Genomic DNA, 15758 nt, shown 5'->3' with positions numbered 1-15758 from the left:
AGTAACTCACATGCACTAGTTGGTACTCACATGTACAGTGACATGCGTCCTTGCTGTCCGTCACACTCCCGACTCTAGTGCGCATTTCTTTGACATTCTAGCACATACTTTCACACACGCTCTTACACACTGTAGCTGGTACATGTATACACTTTCACATGCACACACTTGACACATGCGCCCACATGCTTTCCCACAAACGCTTCACATGCACCTTAAGCTTAGTACACAGGTACCCTTCCACAGGTTCACACGCATGGTCTCTCATGCTGTGACTTGTTCCCTCACACCCTAGTACACACACTCTTTTAAACCCGAGTACACAATTTCACGCGAACTCTCACACACTAGTGAGTGCACACATATGCACTTTCACACGTCTCACACACGTGCTCTTACTAGCTCTCATAGGAATACAGAGGTCAGGCTGCCTCCCTGCCCCCCCTCCCCCAGGCAAATTAATATCTTCCAGAGCAGGAAAGGTACTAGGGATTTTTAAGGTCAAGTATTCCTTTAAGCCCCAGTGAAAACATGGTTGGGGGTGGGAGCAGCAGCCCTGGCTAGCCCTGGAAGGCCATCTTCACAGATGCCTGGGGGAGCCAAGGAGAGACAGCTGACCCGAGGAGCCACTCTGTTCTTTGTCTCCCAAACAGAGGCAGCATTTTACTCCCGAGTCAGCAGCAAGATCCCCCTCCAGGGTGCGGAAGGAGGAGAAAGAAAGAAGCTCAGAAGCCAGCCCAGTGCAGGCTGATGGTTCGGCAGATAATCCGAGGAGGGTGGGCACTCTGCCCCTTCCTGCTCTGCAGGGGATGGCCCAGGAGGAGCAGAGAGGGGACTTGGGGGGGGGCGGCGGGGGGGGGGTGTGCAGCTCCAGGAGATTCTGTCTCCTGCTGCCGCCCAGGCACTGGGCTGGTGGTCAAGAATCTCCACCAGAGACAGAGCCAAGGTTTGGGCCTCGGCTTGTTCTGGAAGCCAGACCAGGACATTCACAATCCCCCCAGTGGAAGTGGGCTAGTGTGTATTTTATATTCTAACAGTGATGCCCCAGCAAAGGGCCAACAGAGGATAAATGTCACTTTCCTGGAATGGGTCCCTGGAGAGTTAGAGGTTTCCAGATAAGAACCCCGGGGAACCCTCCCAATGGGAGAGAAGGCCATAATTTGCGAGTTACCATCTGGGAATCCCCCTGCCGGCCCTCCAGACAGCAGTGGTCAGGGGGACTGCAAGGTTGGAGGAGGGCGAAATTTCTCTAGACTCCTGACCAACTCTCTCCCTTTGTTCCTATTATTTGATTGGGGGTTGGGGGTGCTGTCTGTGTTTAAAGTCCGGGTATAGAACCGGATGCCTTGTCTTACTTGCCCGCCGGTGCCCTGACATTAACTACAGGTTCCTTCTGCCAAAGCCAAAGCCAGATTTTAAAATTAATAATAACATTTCTTGTTCTTAAACTCTGATCACAAAAGTAATAGATGTTCATTGTAACCATAATCCCACCCACTAGAGATTAATGCCAACATTTTAGGACAGTCTTTATTTCTTCTTCTTCTATGCACATAATAGCTACCATTTATTCAAAGCCAACACCGTGCCAGGCACTGCGCTAAGCTCTTTATAAACAAGATCCCATTGAACCCTGGACACCTGGTGAGGTGGGCACCATCATGTCCCCATTAAACCCAGTGAGTGACAGAGCTAAGATATAAACCCAGTGGTGTGTGTTGTGTGCATATACATATGCACAAACATAAACTGCTGTCCTATGTGTATAGGTGCAAGTTTATTAAGATCCAAGCACACCAGTGAAAGAAAAAATAATTTGCAGCACTAGGAAGAGGCATTTTCAGAATTCTAGAAAAAACTCTGACTTGTAATGTAAAGACGAATTGCTTTCTGATGGTCAACATTTAATTTAAAAATGCACAATGTCTGCCCAGCTGGTGTGGCTCAACCAGGAGGCCACGGCTCGATTCCTGGTTAGAGCACATGCCTGGGTTGCGGGCTCCATCCCCAGTGTGGGGCGTGCAGGAGGCAGCCGATCAACCATTCTCTCTCATCACTGATGTTTCTTTTTTTTAATTTTTTTTATTTTTATTTTTTATTGTTTGAAGTATTACAAATAGTAGTACATATGTCTCCTTTTTTTCCCCCCATTGACCTCCTCCCCCCGGCCTCCCCTACCCATCATCACTGATGTTTCTGTCTCTCTCTCCCTCTCCCTTCCTCTCTGAAATCAATAAAAATATATTTTAAAAAAAGAAGAGAAGAAAAGAATGCGCAATGTCACCAGGGACTACATACCAATGGCTTCCAGGTCATTTCTATGTTAGAAACTTCACCGATGGTTTGATGTGGAAATTGTCAATTCTCCCCTGGCTACAGGGAACGTGCTGGATCTGCCAGGCAGCCAAGAGCCCTAGGATTCTGCTACCAAGGCTGCAAAAAGGGGGGGTTTTGTGTGATCCGGTTCTCACAGTAACCCAGAGTGAAGCACGAGTAGGACTTACACGATGTTCCGCTTTTAGGGATTTAGCTTGAGATTCCGACACCACCGGGCCTTCGCCGTGCTGTTCCCCCTTCCTGGCAGTCCTCTCGCCTTTTCCCTGCTCCTGCCTGCCTCCCCCCACCTGTACCTGACCGACTCCTGCTTGTCCTCCAAGTCCTTCAAGCAGAGAGGTCACCTTCCTGGCCATCCCAGGCTCCACAGTCAGCTGACGACTCACCTCCCTGCCGCCCCCTCCCCACTGGATTGAAATGAATCAGCTCCTTGGTCTGGGCCCTTTCACTGAGTAAATTCATATAAGCCGGAGGGGAAGGTCGGGGTACATTAAGCATACTCAGACTTTCTTCCCGGCTAACGTCAGGATAATTCTTATCAAAAAGAAGTAAGCGATGGATCCTTAAGCAACGATTTCAACGTGCTCAGCAGGGAGCACCCTGCAATCGTGGATCCTTGCATAATTCTGGGTAATAAATAGTTCCTTGGAGTTGGAAAACAGCATTCTGGACTTACCAGTCACATTTTAAATAACCCTGACCCAGTTAGAAACCACATCTTTCAATGCCCCTGAAACAGCCCGTTGTGGACAGAGCAGAAAGAGCCGGGAAGGATCTGCGGAGGGGACAGGCAGTCCTTGGAGCATGAGTTTGACCCCAGCTGCAGGACATGGGCATTCAGCCCCTGAGCGTGTGGGTGGGCTGGCCCCGGCTCGCACCTGCTGGCTCTCAGGAAGTCATGCTCCTCGGTGGACATGAAGGCGTGGGAGGACGGTAAGCTCCTATCACTCGCTGCTCCAGACTCGGCTCCTACAGGCACTGGGTGCTCGATCGATATTCGAACAAATGGTACCTTTCTCCTGTCTCCGCTTCCACGCCCAAGGGTGCCTAGTTTCTAAAAGCTGTGTGGACAGGGAAAAAGCTTCTCCCGTTTCCAAAGGTCTCTGCAGAGAACCAAGGCAACCCTCCCCCCAGCAAACCCGCCTTGCTTTCAGATCTCTAGACAGTGACTCCTTTCTGCATTTGCCAGGGAGACTGGGCTCAACGGTGCCTCCCTGGCTCTCAGGTGAGGGGAACCTAACACCTCTTACGACCTAAGAAAGAATTTGGCAGCGATAACCCGCTCCCAGCGCTCCAGGGTGGAAAGCAAACAGGGTTTTTCCCCCCCTTTATCATTTCCCGTAGTGTAAAATATGAGAGGAATGCAGGCTCTGGGGAGGTGTGTACTTAAGCACTGACTTAGCAAGAATGAGGTGGGCGGACAGCCCTGCCCCCACTCCTTCCTCTCTGCGTCTGCCTTTCGAAGAAGATGGTCCAGAAGCCACCTGGGCTCCATCGCACAAATGCTCCTGACTTCACTTGTTTTTTTTTTGTTGTTGTTTTTTTAAAATATATTTTTATTGATTTCAGAGAGGAACGGAGAAGGAGAGAGATAGAAACATCAATGATGAGGGAGAATCATTGATTGGCTGTATCCTGCACGCCCCACACTGAGGACCAAGCCCCGCAACCCAGGCACGTGCCCTGACTGGGAATGGATCCTAGTTCATAGGTTGAGCACTGGGCCACACCGGCCAGGCCCGGCTTCACTTCTTGCTCCTAAATCATCCATCTTCCCGTTCAAAGCCAAGGCATGCATTATTAACGCATTCCCACTTTCCCTCAGCTTCCCCATTTGTTCCCCCCCCCCTTCCCCCCGTCTGCTGCAAAGATGTCTGGGTTGGTTTTTTGTTTCTTTCTTTTTTCTGCACAAATGTAGGAGAAACCAAGAGAGGAAAAGCCCCCAATCCCACACTCTTAACTTACTGTCATTGGCCCAGCTTTTCTCTTTGGTACTTGACTCTGAACAGACATTATTTCTGTATGAAGGAGAGACAGAACAGAGTGATGGTTACAACGGGGTGTGGAGGTCAGGTGGTTCTGGTTTGAACCCTGGCCCGGTCACTCCCATAGGGAGAGTACCAGTCCCTGACCCAGTGGGCTCCGGGAGCTAAGAGCGGCACTCCACAGACACTAGCTAATTATAGTGGGAGGCAGATTCACACCATTTTCAACTCTGCCTTTTCTCACTCACATTCACGTAATGAGCATTTCCAAGTTACATTTTCCCACTAAGGCCTGCTCTTTTCTGAAATTGAGGGCCCCCGCCCAGACCCAGGATGAGGCCCAGGTCCCATTCCGAGTTGGGGTCCCAATGTCTGGGGACACACCCAGCGCTCCATAATAAATGATGGGGAAAAAAATAATCGTGTTAAATGGTTGCATCATATTCTGCCGAACGGCTCCTCCCGACCGAACTGGCCATTCCATGGGGTCAGACACGTGAGTAGCTCCCACCTTTTCCACTTTTATAAATAAAGTTGCTGTGGACATCGCCTCCCCTCCCCACAGCCTGTTCATGCCCCAGGTGGGGAGGCAGGGATCCGCGTGGTAATTCCATGTAATCTTTCTGAAGAAAGAGTCTGAGCATTTTTTTCCCCCTTACACTTTCTGAACATGTGGCCAGATTGCCGTCCAGAGGGCAGTACCCAACGGACACTTCACACCGCCCCAGGCGGCGTTCTTGACGAGAAGGGCTGTTCACACGCACTTACAGTTTTCCTCCTGGGTCTGGGGTTCGGGCCGCCGGCTCCCCTGTGAGGCACGAGGCGCATAACAAGCCTGCGGAGCCCTGGCTGTCAGGAGAGGGGCGTGCCAGGTTCCTGTGCTGCGTTTCTGTCTGCTGGGCTGGGCGGGGCTGAGCACTGAGTCAGCGCACCCCCTCCCTGTCTGCCCTTTAGCCCCCAGTCACCTTCCCAGGTGGGTTCTAGAACATCCCGGAAGATTCTGTTCACGGGGCCATCAGCATGACTGAGGTTATCCGTCACCTGGCACGGGCCTGGCACTTGCTTCTGGCTTCTTGCAATAAGGAGATGCCTTGCAGGGGCTCTGGCCTCTGCCATCGCTTTCCGTTCCCGACGGTGCAGGCAGAGGTGCGCAGAGGCAGCGGCCAGGTAAGGGCCGCCACGTGTTCCTGGGGAACCACAGCCACGGCTCCTGACCACCCTGCCAGCCGCTTGGCAGGGCCAGCATCCCTCAGCCGGGCTCTGCGGCAGCCCCGGGGCCTCTCCCCGGACTCCGGTCCTCCTGCTCCGCGGGTGGCCCTTGTTTGCAAACAGCCACGGGAAGTTGGGATGCTGTTGATGAACCAGACTCCCACAGCTCTGGATTCTTAGTCATCGTGACAAGTCTCAACCTCCCGCCCGCCCTGCTAACATCCCCGGCTTCCAGGCAATGGGGAAGACGCGACTATAAGCTTCATGGTTACCGTGGCTTCCGTTCGTCATCTTCATTGAGAACCTCCCCCTATTCCAAACGATTGGAATGTACAGGGCCTGGAATACGAGGATGGGACTTTAATCCGATTTAGCGTGGTTCTGCTGAGGGACAGGTGTGTCCCAAGCACTGGGCTAACCTCTGTGCACACAGGATTGCCTTTGGTATCACTCACTGCTCATGACATGTGCAATAGATAGTATCATTCCCATTGTACAGATGGAGAAACTGAGGCTCTGTGTTATAAGCGCAGCTAGGGGAAGGCCCAGGATGAGTAGGACCGCTGTGGGAAGGCAGCTTGGATGGCTGGCACTCGGGGACAGGAGCTGAGTCCCAGTCACTGCCTGGCCTGGGTCTTCCCCTGTCTGGGTCTCCCGTCCCTCCCTGGGTAGCCAAGGAGGGTGGCTGGGGCCATCCCAGCACTAAAGCAAGTTGGAGAGGAGGTCTGTAGATCTGAGATCCTGCTTGCTGAGGGCATGGTCCAAGGGAGGGGTCATTTCAGCTCAGCATCTGGGCCTCTGTCTTCACTCCTGACAGTTGCTTCACCAAACAAAGCCAGCACCAGATGGGAGATCAGTGGTTGTGGGAAGGGGGACGTGGCCCAGCCTGAAGGGAACAAAGGAAGGTCCATCTTGGAGACCATGACTGACTGCCTCTGAGAGTCCCAGCCTTGGGGTCAAACCTGCGTGTCCGCGTGCTTGCCAAGCACCCGCTTGTCAATAATCAGGATTTTCTTCTGCTCTCAAGACTTCCAACCTGGTATCTGCTTGTGCCAGCCACTTCTTTGAAGGGGAGAGACCCCGGGGACTCGGGACACTCAAAGCAGCTGGGGAGTCACAGCCCAGACAGACCCGAAAGCTCGCTCTCCTGGCCTCAAAGCCACACCATGCCTGGCAGACAGGCTGGCACTGGCTGAGGGCTCCGGCCTCCTCCCTGCTGAGGGTGCACACGCTGCTATTGGCCCTGCTCTGTGGATTTGAACCACAGCACCTTGCTGCCTCTCCAGGGTACAGTCGGTGGGCCCTGTCACCCTGTAGCAATCCTCAGCATGCATTTGAGGCTCTTTGCCATCGGCCTGCCACCGACCTGCCCACGCTTCTCTCCCCCTGATCCCCCGAGGTACCCTTTTTCTGTTCCGTGTTACCATGTGTCCATGCCTCCCCACCTTTGCTCAGGCAATTACCTCCATGCTGACAGCCCATTCACCTTGTGAGGCCCAATGTAAACATCACCTTTTCCCCGGAGCCCTCCTGACACTGCCCAGTCAGAACTCTCCCAGGACCCCACCTTTCCCTTAACTCACTTCACACACTGCATTGGAGCTTGTGAGGGATTCACCGGGCTCCTCCATTAGCCTTGAGCTCCCTGACTTCAAGCTCCATGCTGTGTGACCTTGGGTAAGGCCCTTAACCTCTCTGAGCCTCAATGTCCTCATAAATGGCAGTTTTAATAATAATAGTTGTTATTATTATTATGGATAATATCTATTAAGCACTTACTCTGTGTCAGGCACTCTGTGCTAAGTCCTTTATGTGCAAGATCTCATCTTGTCCTTACAACATCCTAAGAGGTTGGTATTATTGTTATTACCTCATGTGACAGATGAAGAAACTATCCCTGTTGTCAGGACTGCCACCATGGTGATTGCTGCTATTCTTTCTTCTGCCACAAGGCCTAGCATGCCGCAGATACTCTAATCCCGTTTGTTAAATTCAACTGTGGATGAAAATGGGAGGGGACTTGACAGGGAAAGAGTTTCAGAAGCAGAGCCTTGCACTCGCTCCAGAATGCTCAGGCCGACCCCTGGCCTGGATGGGGTGATACCATCTTTGGAGCCTGATGCCAGCAGGCAGAGGAGTCTGGGGACCGAGGATGGCCTGCTTTTGTTGGTTTGTTTTTAATCCTCATTTGAGGATATTTTTCCCACTGATTTCTAGAGAGAATAGAAAGGAGGGAGGAAGGGATGAAAGGGAGGAAGCAGGGGGGAGAGAGAGAGAGAAACATTGATGTGAGAGAGACACATCGATTGGTTGCCTCCTGAATGCACCCCCACCGGGCCTGGGGAACCTGCAACAAGGTACATGCCCTTGATCAGATATCGAACCCAAGACCCTTTGATCTGAGGGCCGACACTCTAACCACTGAGCGACACCTCACGGTCAGGGTGCCTGGGGCTGTTGGGTGCAGGGGAGGGAGGGTGCCCTCCACTTCTGATGGCTCCTCAAGTCCTCAAAGCATCCCCAAGTACAGGTGAGAGGCCCTAAGAGATCAAGCGGCCAGTCCAAGGAGGTGCCAGAACCAGCTGTTCAGAGGGCACTTCTCTCCACTGCCCACTCTTTTTTAAAATCCTCACCTGAGGACATTTTTCCATTGACTTTTAGAGAAAGTGGAAGGGAGGGGGAGAGAGAGAGAAACATTGATGTGAGAGAAACACATCCATTGGTTGCCTCCCGTATGTACCCCAACGGAGGCCGGGGAATCAAGCCTGCCACTGAGGTACGGGCCCTCGACCATTCAGTCCAAGGGCCGGAGCTCTAACGTCTGAGCCACACTGGCTAGGGCTCCACTGCCCACGCTGACCGGAAACCCAGAAGCTGTGACAAGCCCTGGGGGAAGGCGGGCGGTGGAGTCAGATCTGCTCGGGTGTCTGAAGGACCCCGGAGGCCTCCGTCTCCCTCCCTCCCGGTGGAGGGAGGCCTCAGAAGACCCCCTCCACTCTCTGAACAGAAGCCGGAAGAAGGCCAGGGTTCTGCCTGCCACAGGGGAGACTGGGGACTGTGGAGAGCTGCAGCTGACGGTCCCCATCTGCACGTTACACCACGGCGGCTGCGGAGTGACAGCAGCTGCTCCGGGTGCCGGAGGAATGTTGCTGCCAGACAGGTTTATGAGGCATCTGCCGAGACGGAATCCAGAAACCAGGCTGGGCTCTTGCCACACCAGGCAGCTCCCAGGAGGTTACCGACAGGGGCAGCCCTCACCCCTTCTCCACCAAGGGCTCCTGGAGACCTACCCTCCAGAGCTCCTCCCCTCCCCAGCTTCATGGAGCCATCCACCTCCCCCAAGGGCAGCCACCCCTGCAGGCAAGGGCCATGCCACCCTCACCCCCCTGAGCAATCTGTAAGGCTTGAGGCCAGGGAGATTGAGGGGGCTCTCCCAACCACGTCTGTAGCCATGACAACCCACGTTGACACCATGACTAAGGGTAATTATAATCATGCATTCAATGACAATGCTTTGGCCACCGATGGACCGCATATACGATGGTGGTCCCATAAGGTTACCAGAGGGGAAGGTGGGCAGGGCGGAGAGGGGAAAGGGGGTCAATGAAATGGTGACAGGAGAAGAGACGTTGGGTGGTGGGCACACGGTAGAGTACACAGATGTCGTATTATAAGGATGTACACCTGAAACTCATGTATTCTTATTATTAACCAATGTCACCCTAATACATTAAAAAAAATTATCATGGAGCTGAAAAATTTCTAACGCCTAGTGACATCATAGCTGTCATGACATCATAGCACAACTCATTATGGCACAGTGATGTCCCGGCCTTCACGTTCACTCGCCACTCGCTCACCGACTCACCCAGTCCTGCCAGCTCCGTTCATGGCGCGTGCCCTGTACAGGTGCACCATTTTTAAATCTTTCATACCATATCTTACGGCACCTTTGCTGTTTAGATACACAAAATACCGTGGGGGTTTTTTACAATTGCCTGTGGTATTCAGTACAGTGACATGCTGTGCAGGCTTGTAGCCTAGAGCAACAGGCTAACCATGCAGCCTGGTGTGCAGTAGGCCGCACCATCTAGGCATGTGTAAGTGCACTTTGTGATGTTCGCACGACGAAATCACCCAATGACGCATTTCTCAGTAGGTATCCCCATCGTTACGTAGCACAAAGGCTGCACGGAGCACTTTTCCTGGATTATCGCATTATTAGATTCCTGTGGCTGCTGTAACAAATTAGCCACACTGGGTGGCTTAAACAACACAAATGTATTCTCTCAGTTCTGGCGTCTAGAGTCTGAGTTCAAGGTGTTGGCAGGGCCGGGTTCCCTCAGAGAGGCATGAAGAGGAAGAGAGAGAGAGAGAGAAGAGAGAGAGAGAGAGAGAGAGAGAGAGAGAGAGAGACATCAATGATGAGAGAGAGTCACTGATCGGCTGCTTCCTGCACGCCCCACACTGGAGATCAAGCCTGCAACCCGGGCATGTGCCCTGACAGGGAATTGAACTGTGACCTCCTGGTTCATAGGTCGATACTCAACCACTGAGCCACGCTGGCTGGGCTGACTTTATCTTAATTTGATTCCATCGGCAGAGACCCCATTTCCAAATAAGATCACATTCACGGGGTCCAAATGGTCACAGATTTGTGAGAGGCACTATTCAACCCCGTGTATCACTTGCAATCCTCCCAACAACAGATACCGCTCTTACCCCCACCTTACAGATAACGAAACTGAGGCTCAGAGAGGTTAAGTAATTTGCCTGAGGTCGCCCCGTTGCGACTGATTCTAGAGCCCACACTACTGCACTTGCTGTTCCCTCTGCCTGCAATGCCATTCCCCCAAACTCTGTGCGTGCAGTTACTCATCTTTAGAATCTCAGACATCATCCTCGTCACCGTCCCCTCACCGGGGCCCAGCGGTTGAGCATTCGCAACGCTCCTCCTGGTCGTTGTCATCTTTTCTTCTTGCCACCCCAGCCTCCACGGGCCTGGTTCGTGGTTTCCAGAGGAAACAGACTAGTAATTAACGTGGCCAAGGTCACGCAGCTGAAGAGCGGCAGATCTCTTGACCGCAGGGCCAGCACACTGGGGGTCTAACAGGAACATTCCGAAGCTTTGCCAAGCCAGTGGAGGCCATTTACCCAGCGGTACCAGTGGCCTTGCTGTGTTTACTGATGACACCCACTTCGGCTACACCTGCCAAGCTCATAAAAGCTATTGTAAATCTGCGGCTTACATTCACCTCCTCAGGTTTCAGCCCCTCATCCCTGGCTTCTCTGCCGGGAGCAGGGCCAGCTGTTTGGACAGTTAGAAGCAGAGAAAAACCAGGTCAAGAATCCATGCGGCTCACAGCCGAGCCACAGAACCTGGCGACAGCAAGGGATGCGGCGGGCACGGTTCCTCCGTTGCTCTGGGCCAAGGAAGGGAGAGACGCAGGCAGCCCACTGCTGGCCCCGTGCTAGGCGTGGCTCCAGGCACAGTCCTGCGTTTTCTGTTGATCCTTGCAAGCAACCCACAAAGTACGTACTGTTGGTACCCCTCAGAGGAAACTGAGGCTCAGGCAAGGTCAGGCTAGTGAGTGGCCAAGCCGGGATTTGTCCCAGGTCTGCCCAAGTCCAGAGCCTCAGGCTTGGTCTCTGCAGGGAGGGCTGGAGGCTGCAAGAGTGGCCGTTGAGGTGGGAGCACCCCAGAGGATGCAGGGACAGGGTGGGCTGGAGGAGGACTTGAGAGAGAAAGGACAGGACTGAGGACCAGGAGGCCGGGGCCGGCCAGGGCACTCTGGAGCCATGCAGGGCAAGGGGAGGACAGCACTTGGCCCTGGCAGGAGGTGGGAGCCTTGGGGACCTCCGGTTTGACCCACCGCCAGAGAGTCTGCAACATGCAAAGGAGACACCCACCTTCCAACGTGAAAAGCCTCCGTGGCTTTCCATGGAGCTTATAATAAACTCCAAAGTCCTTACCGGGGTCAACAAGGCCCCATGACCGCCCAGCTCAGCTCAGCTCAGCTCAGCTCTAGCCAACAGGCTTCCTTCTTGTTCCCTAGACATGTTTTTGCACTTGCTGTTCCTCTGCCTGCAATGCCATTCCCCACACTCTGTGCGTTCAGTGACTCATCTTTAGAATCTCAGTTCGCCGTCCCCTCCTCAGAGTGGCTTCCCCGGCCACCATTTGGCATCGGTGGCCCCGGTTATTCTCTATCTATTCCCCCTGTTTTCCTTCCTTCGTAGCACTTACTGCCCCTGAGACCACCCTGTTTGTTGTTTGTTCCTTAATCACCTTTCTCCCGAGGAGGCAAGGACTTTGCCTTGCTCCTTGCTGACCCCGCACCCGGCACAGTGCCTCGCACGCGGTAGGTGCTCAGTGGCTCTGTGTGGATGGATAGATGAATGACTGCAACAGAGTCGGAAAGGGATCACCCAGAGGAAGACTGGGAGGAGACTGGGCTGGCAGTTATGATGTGATGAGAAGCAGCCGAGAGCAAGGTCCGCGTGGGGAAATCCTGGGAGAAGAGGGGAGAGGAGTGTGCAAGCGACAAGGGGCGCAGGGCGCCTGGCCCCAAACAAGGGCAGAAACGGACAGAAAGGAGGCTGTTTTATTCAGAACAGAACAGATGAGTCCTCCTGGCCAACTAGTGGGCGTATGAGACCAGGGAGAGGCTGGTAAGAGCTTAAAGGCTACTGTCAGGGTGACAAGTGAAAGGCAGCTCCCAAGGCATCCTGGGCCCTTTCATTCATTTGTTCATTCATTCATTCATGCATCCATCCATCCATCCATCCATCCATCCATTCATAGGTATCACTACCTAATGTGAAGTGAGTGAGGAGGGTTGTTCTGGAGGGGGTAGAGGCAGGGATGGAGACAAGGTAAAGGAGGTGGGGCTGCCTGGGGCTGCTAAGCCTCAAGCCAGGAGGCTTTCCTGGAGGAAGGTGGCCAGACCCGGTGAGAGGATGCTCTGCCTCCAGCTACAGCTCTAGGCACAAGCAGGAGGCAGGAAGGGGAGCCATATGGACCAGGCCAGAGAAGATTCCTTAGTCCCTGTCCTCCTGCTCCACCCTGTAGCAGGGATTCAGATCAGGAGGCAGCGGTTCTTAGCCGCAAAGTAAGCTTTCATCCTCTGCACCCACTTGCTCGAAACCTCTCCAAGGCCCTGAAGGGTAATTGCCACCTTGCCTCTGGCAGGCCTGGAGAAAGTGCAAGGGTCAACAGTCCTATCTTCATCGGTGTCTGGGGGCAGTTCTGGGTAGACAATGGCCTGGACCTTGACAATAATCTCCTGACCTCAGATTTCCAAGAATGTCAAAGAAACACCTGTAAATAGGACACCAGAAAGACTCCCCGGGACACAATGACCCGGTGGTTCAGAGCACAGCTCTGGGGTGGACATCCTGGCCCGCCTCCCATGGGCTGCAGGACCTCAGACGAGCCTCTGGACCTCCCTGAGCCTGTCTCCTCCTGTGCACAATGGGGATAATCCTAGCACGTGTCCTCCAAAGAGTGGCTGAAGAGGTGAATGAGAGAATGTACGTGAAGAGTCTGGTACACAGTAGGCGCTCAATACATGGTAGCACTTCTGAGGGGCCAGCTATGTGCCAGGCACTGCTGGGGGGCCCTTCGTCCCACAACCTGACGGGCCTGTCCTCTTCCAAAAAGTGAAGGTCATGAACACAAAGGAAAACTTAGAAGAAACAAAGAATAGATGGAAGGAGGCTAACGAGACCTGACAACCGAAGGTCACCCCGGAGCTGACATGTCCTCTGGCTTAAAGGGCATCTTGGGGACTGTTGCTCAAATCCCAGCACCGTCTGTAGATTAGACAGTAGTATTTACTTCAACATTAATTAATTTGCTGATTGCCATCGTTGTACAGTGCTGATAAACCAGAATCTCTTATTTTTAGAAAACAGATACTGAATATTTAGGGGTAACGAGGCATCAGGCCTGTAATTTACTCTTCAAGTTCAGAGAGAGAGAGAGAGAGAGAGAGAAAGGGAGAAAAAGGATAAAGCAAATGTACTAAAATGTAAAAAACGTGGGGAATCTAGGTGGACGGTATATGATCATTTTTGTATTTTTCTTGCAACTTTTCTGTAAAGTGTGTAATTATTTTAAAAAATAAATAAATAAAGGCCATGCAGGGCCCATGCCCTGGGGAGGAGGCAGAGAGCCCTGGCATGTCCCAGGCAACCAGGGAAGGTGGTGGTCAGCCATCGGGTTGCCCAGGACTGTTCTGGGTTTAGCATCGAAGGTCCTTCCTCCCCAGAAATCCCACAGTCCTGTGCGAAGGGGGATGGTGAGTCACCCACTCCCAGGTGCACCTGGTGGGGGAACACTGTGGGTGCACAGCGAGCCTCTGCGGGGCAGTGAGCCTCCCTGTGGCGGGGTCCCCGAAGGCTGCGTCGTCAGCCAGGGGCAGGGCTGCCAGGAGTGGGCAGAAGGCAGGCTGGGCACCTCATCCCCCCCCACCTCCCCGAGAGCCACACCGCGACTTCCTGACAAAATACAGTGCTCGCCTCAGAGAGCAAGATTTCCAAGTGGCCAAGTGGCCTTTTGCCTGGATCACCACTAAGGCCCTAGCGTGGAATGAGGCTGATGGCGAGGCCGCCCCGCCCACCCCTTGACCAGTTCCTCATGTGCCTCAGGCAAATCGTTAACCTGCATCCACAGCTGTGCCATGAACTTGAAGCGTGAAGGATGGACAGGCCACTCATGGCCAAGGAATGTGGCCTACAGCTCATCTCACCCCAGCCCAGCCTGTCTGGCTGGTTGGCGGCGGCTCTGCTACCCTGATGACCTCCTAGGGGACTTCCCACCTGAGTGCAAAGGGGCACAGGCACCTCTGTCAGCCCTCACCAGTCACTGTGCCGTCCGTCCCCTCCGCCCAGCCCCTCCCCAACAGAGCCGTGAAGGGCTCAGAGGATGACTGGGGTTTGCACACGAGCTTTGAGCTCCATCCAGGAAAGCCTCGTTACTGTGATTACGGCGAGGATATGAGCTTGCACGCGGCAGGCTATAAACACCGTGACGGAGGACGCCACTCGGCTGAACGCGCGCGGCCGCTGCGGGCCAGCTGTGAGTCAGGCCTTGAACTTGGCCGCCTTCTTAATTTAGAGGCGCGGCAGCTGCCCACCCGAATTAGCCGGCCCTCGTTCCATCCTGCCTCTCTCCCCCCAGGTTCTTTTCAAAGTCAAGTGGGCAAGTTGTCCCGTGGGGTGTTTTCCTGTTGGACTGTTTCTAAACCACACACATTCGAACAGTCCAGACTCGGGTGAAGGAAGTCTCCACTCAGCCCAGACCTCCGTCCCCACGTCTGGCTCCTGAGACAGTCCCCATGCGGAAGCCACGCCGAGAAACGCCTCGTCCCCCCACAAACGCTAGCACAGCTCCCCTCCTGCTCTGCGCCTGCTTTTCATAGTCCACCCTCTTGAAGAGCCCTCCGCATCTCGTCTTTTGCGACTACAAGCGATCCTGCCAGGATCTTCTGTACCTGGATCTTCGCTCTCCCAAGTAATTACAGGTTTCCCTGAAAGTGAAATTGCTGGCATGATCACGTTTAAATTGGGGGGAGGGACCGCCAACCTCTTTGAGAATCAAATGAAAAAGAAAAATCATCCTCTCTCCAGAAAAAGGAAAAAAAAATTCCATGCAAGGATTTTGCATTCATTTTCTGGAGGGAAGCTCACAGGCCCCGCATTACGGCGTGTTGGAATAGGGCCGTGGTCGGCAAACTGCGGCTCGCGAGCCACATGCGGTTCTTTGGCCCCTTGAGTGTGGCTCTTCCACAAAATACCACGGCCTGGGCGAGTCTGTTTTGAAGAAGGGGCATTAGAAGAAGTTTAAGTTTAAAAAATTTGGCTCTCAAAAGAAATTTCAATCGTACTGTTGATATTTGGCTCTGTGGACTAATGAGTTTGCCGACCACTGGAATAGGGCAAAGAATGTGGAAGGCAATTGCATCTGGCCATCACTTCTGTGCGTGTGTGCGTGTGTGTGCGCGTGTGCACGCGTGAGTGCGCGTGTGTGCATGTGTGTGTGCGCGTGTGTGTTTTGATTCGCTCATGTTACAGGAAGCAAGCAGTTGGTTCCACTGACAGCCAGTGCAGTTCAGTTCAGGCTCCAGAAGTCGGATTCTTACCCGCCGCACCCACAGGGTACATACCTCTCACAGCCGTCGTGCCCCTCGACGCCAGATCCCCAGAGCGAGGCTGTGGAGCGGAGGG

The sequence above is a fragment of the Plecotus auritus genome (assembly GCF_963455305.1).
Source record: "Plecotus auritus genome assembly, chromosome: 10".
In the NCBI taxonomy this organism is placed as follows: Eukaryota; Metazoa; Chordata; class Mammalia; order Chiroptera; family Vespertilionidae; genus Plecotus; species Plecotus auritus.
Note: the sequence above shows the minus strand (reverse complement) of the source record.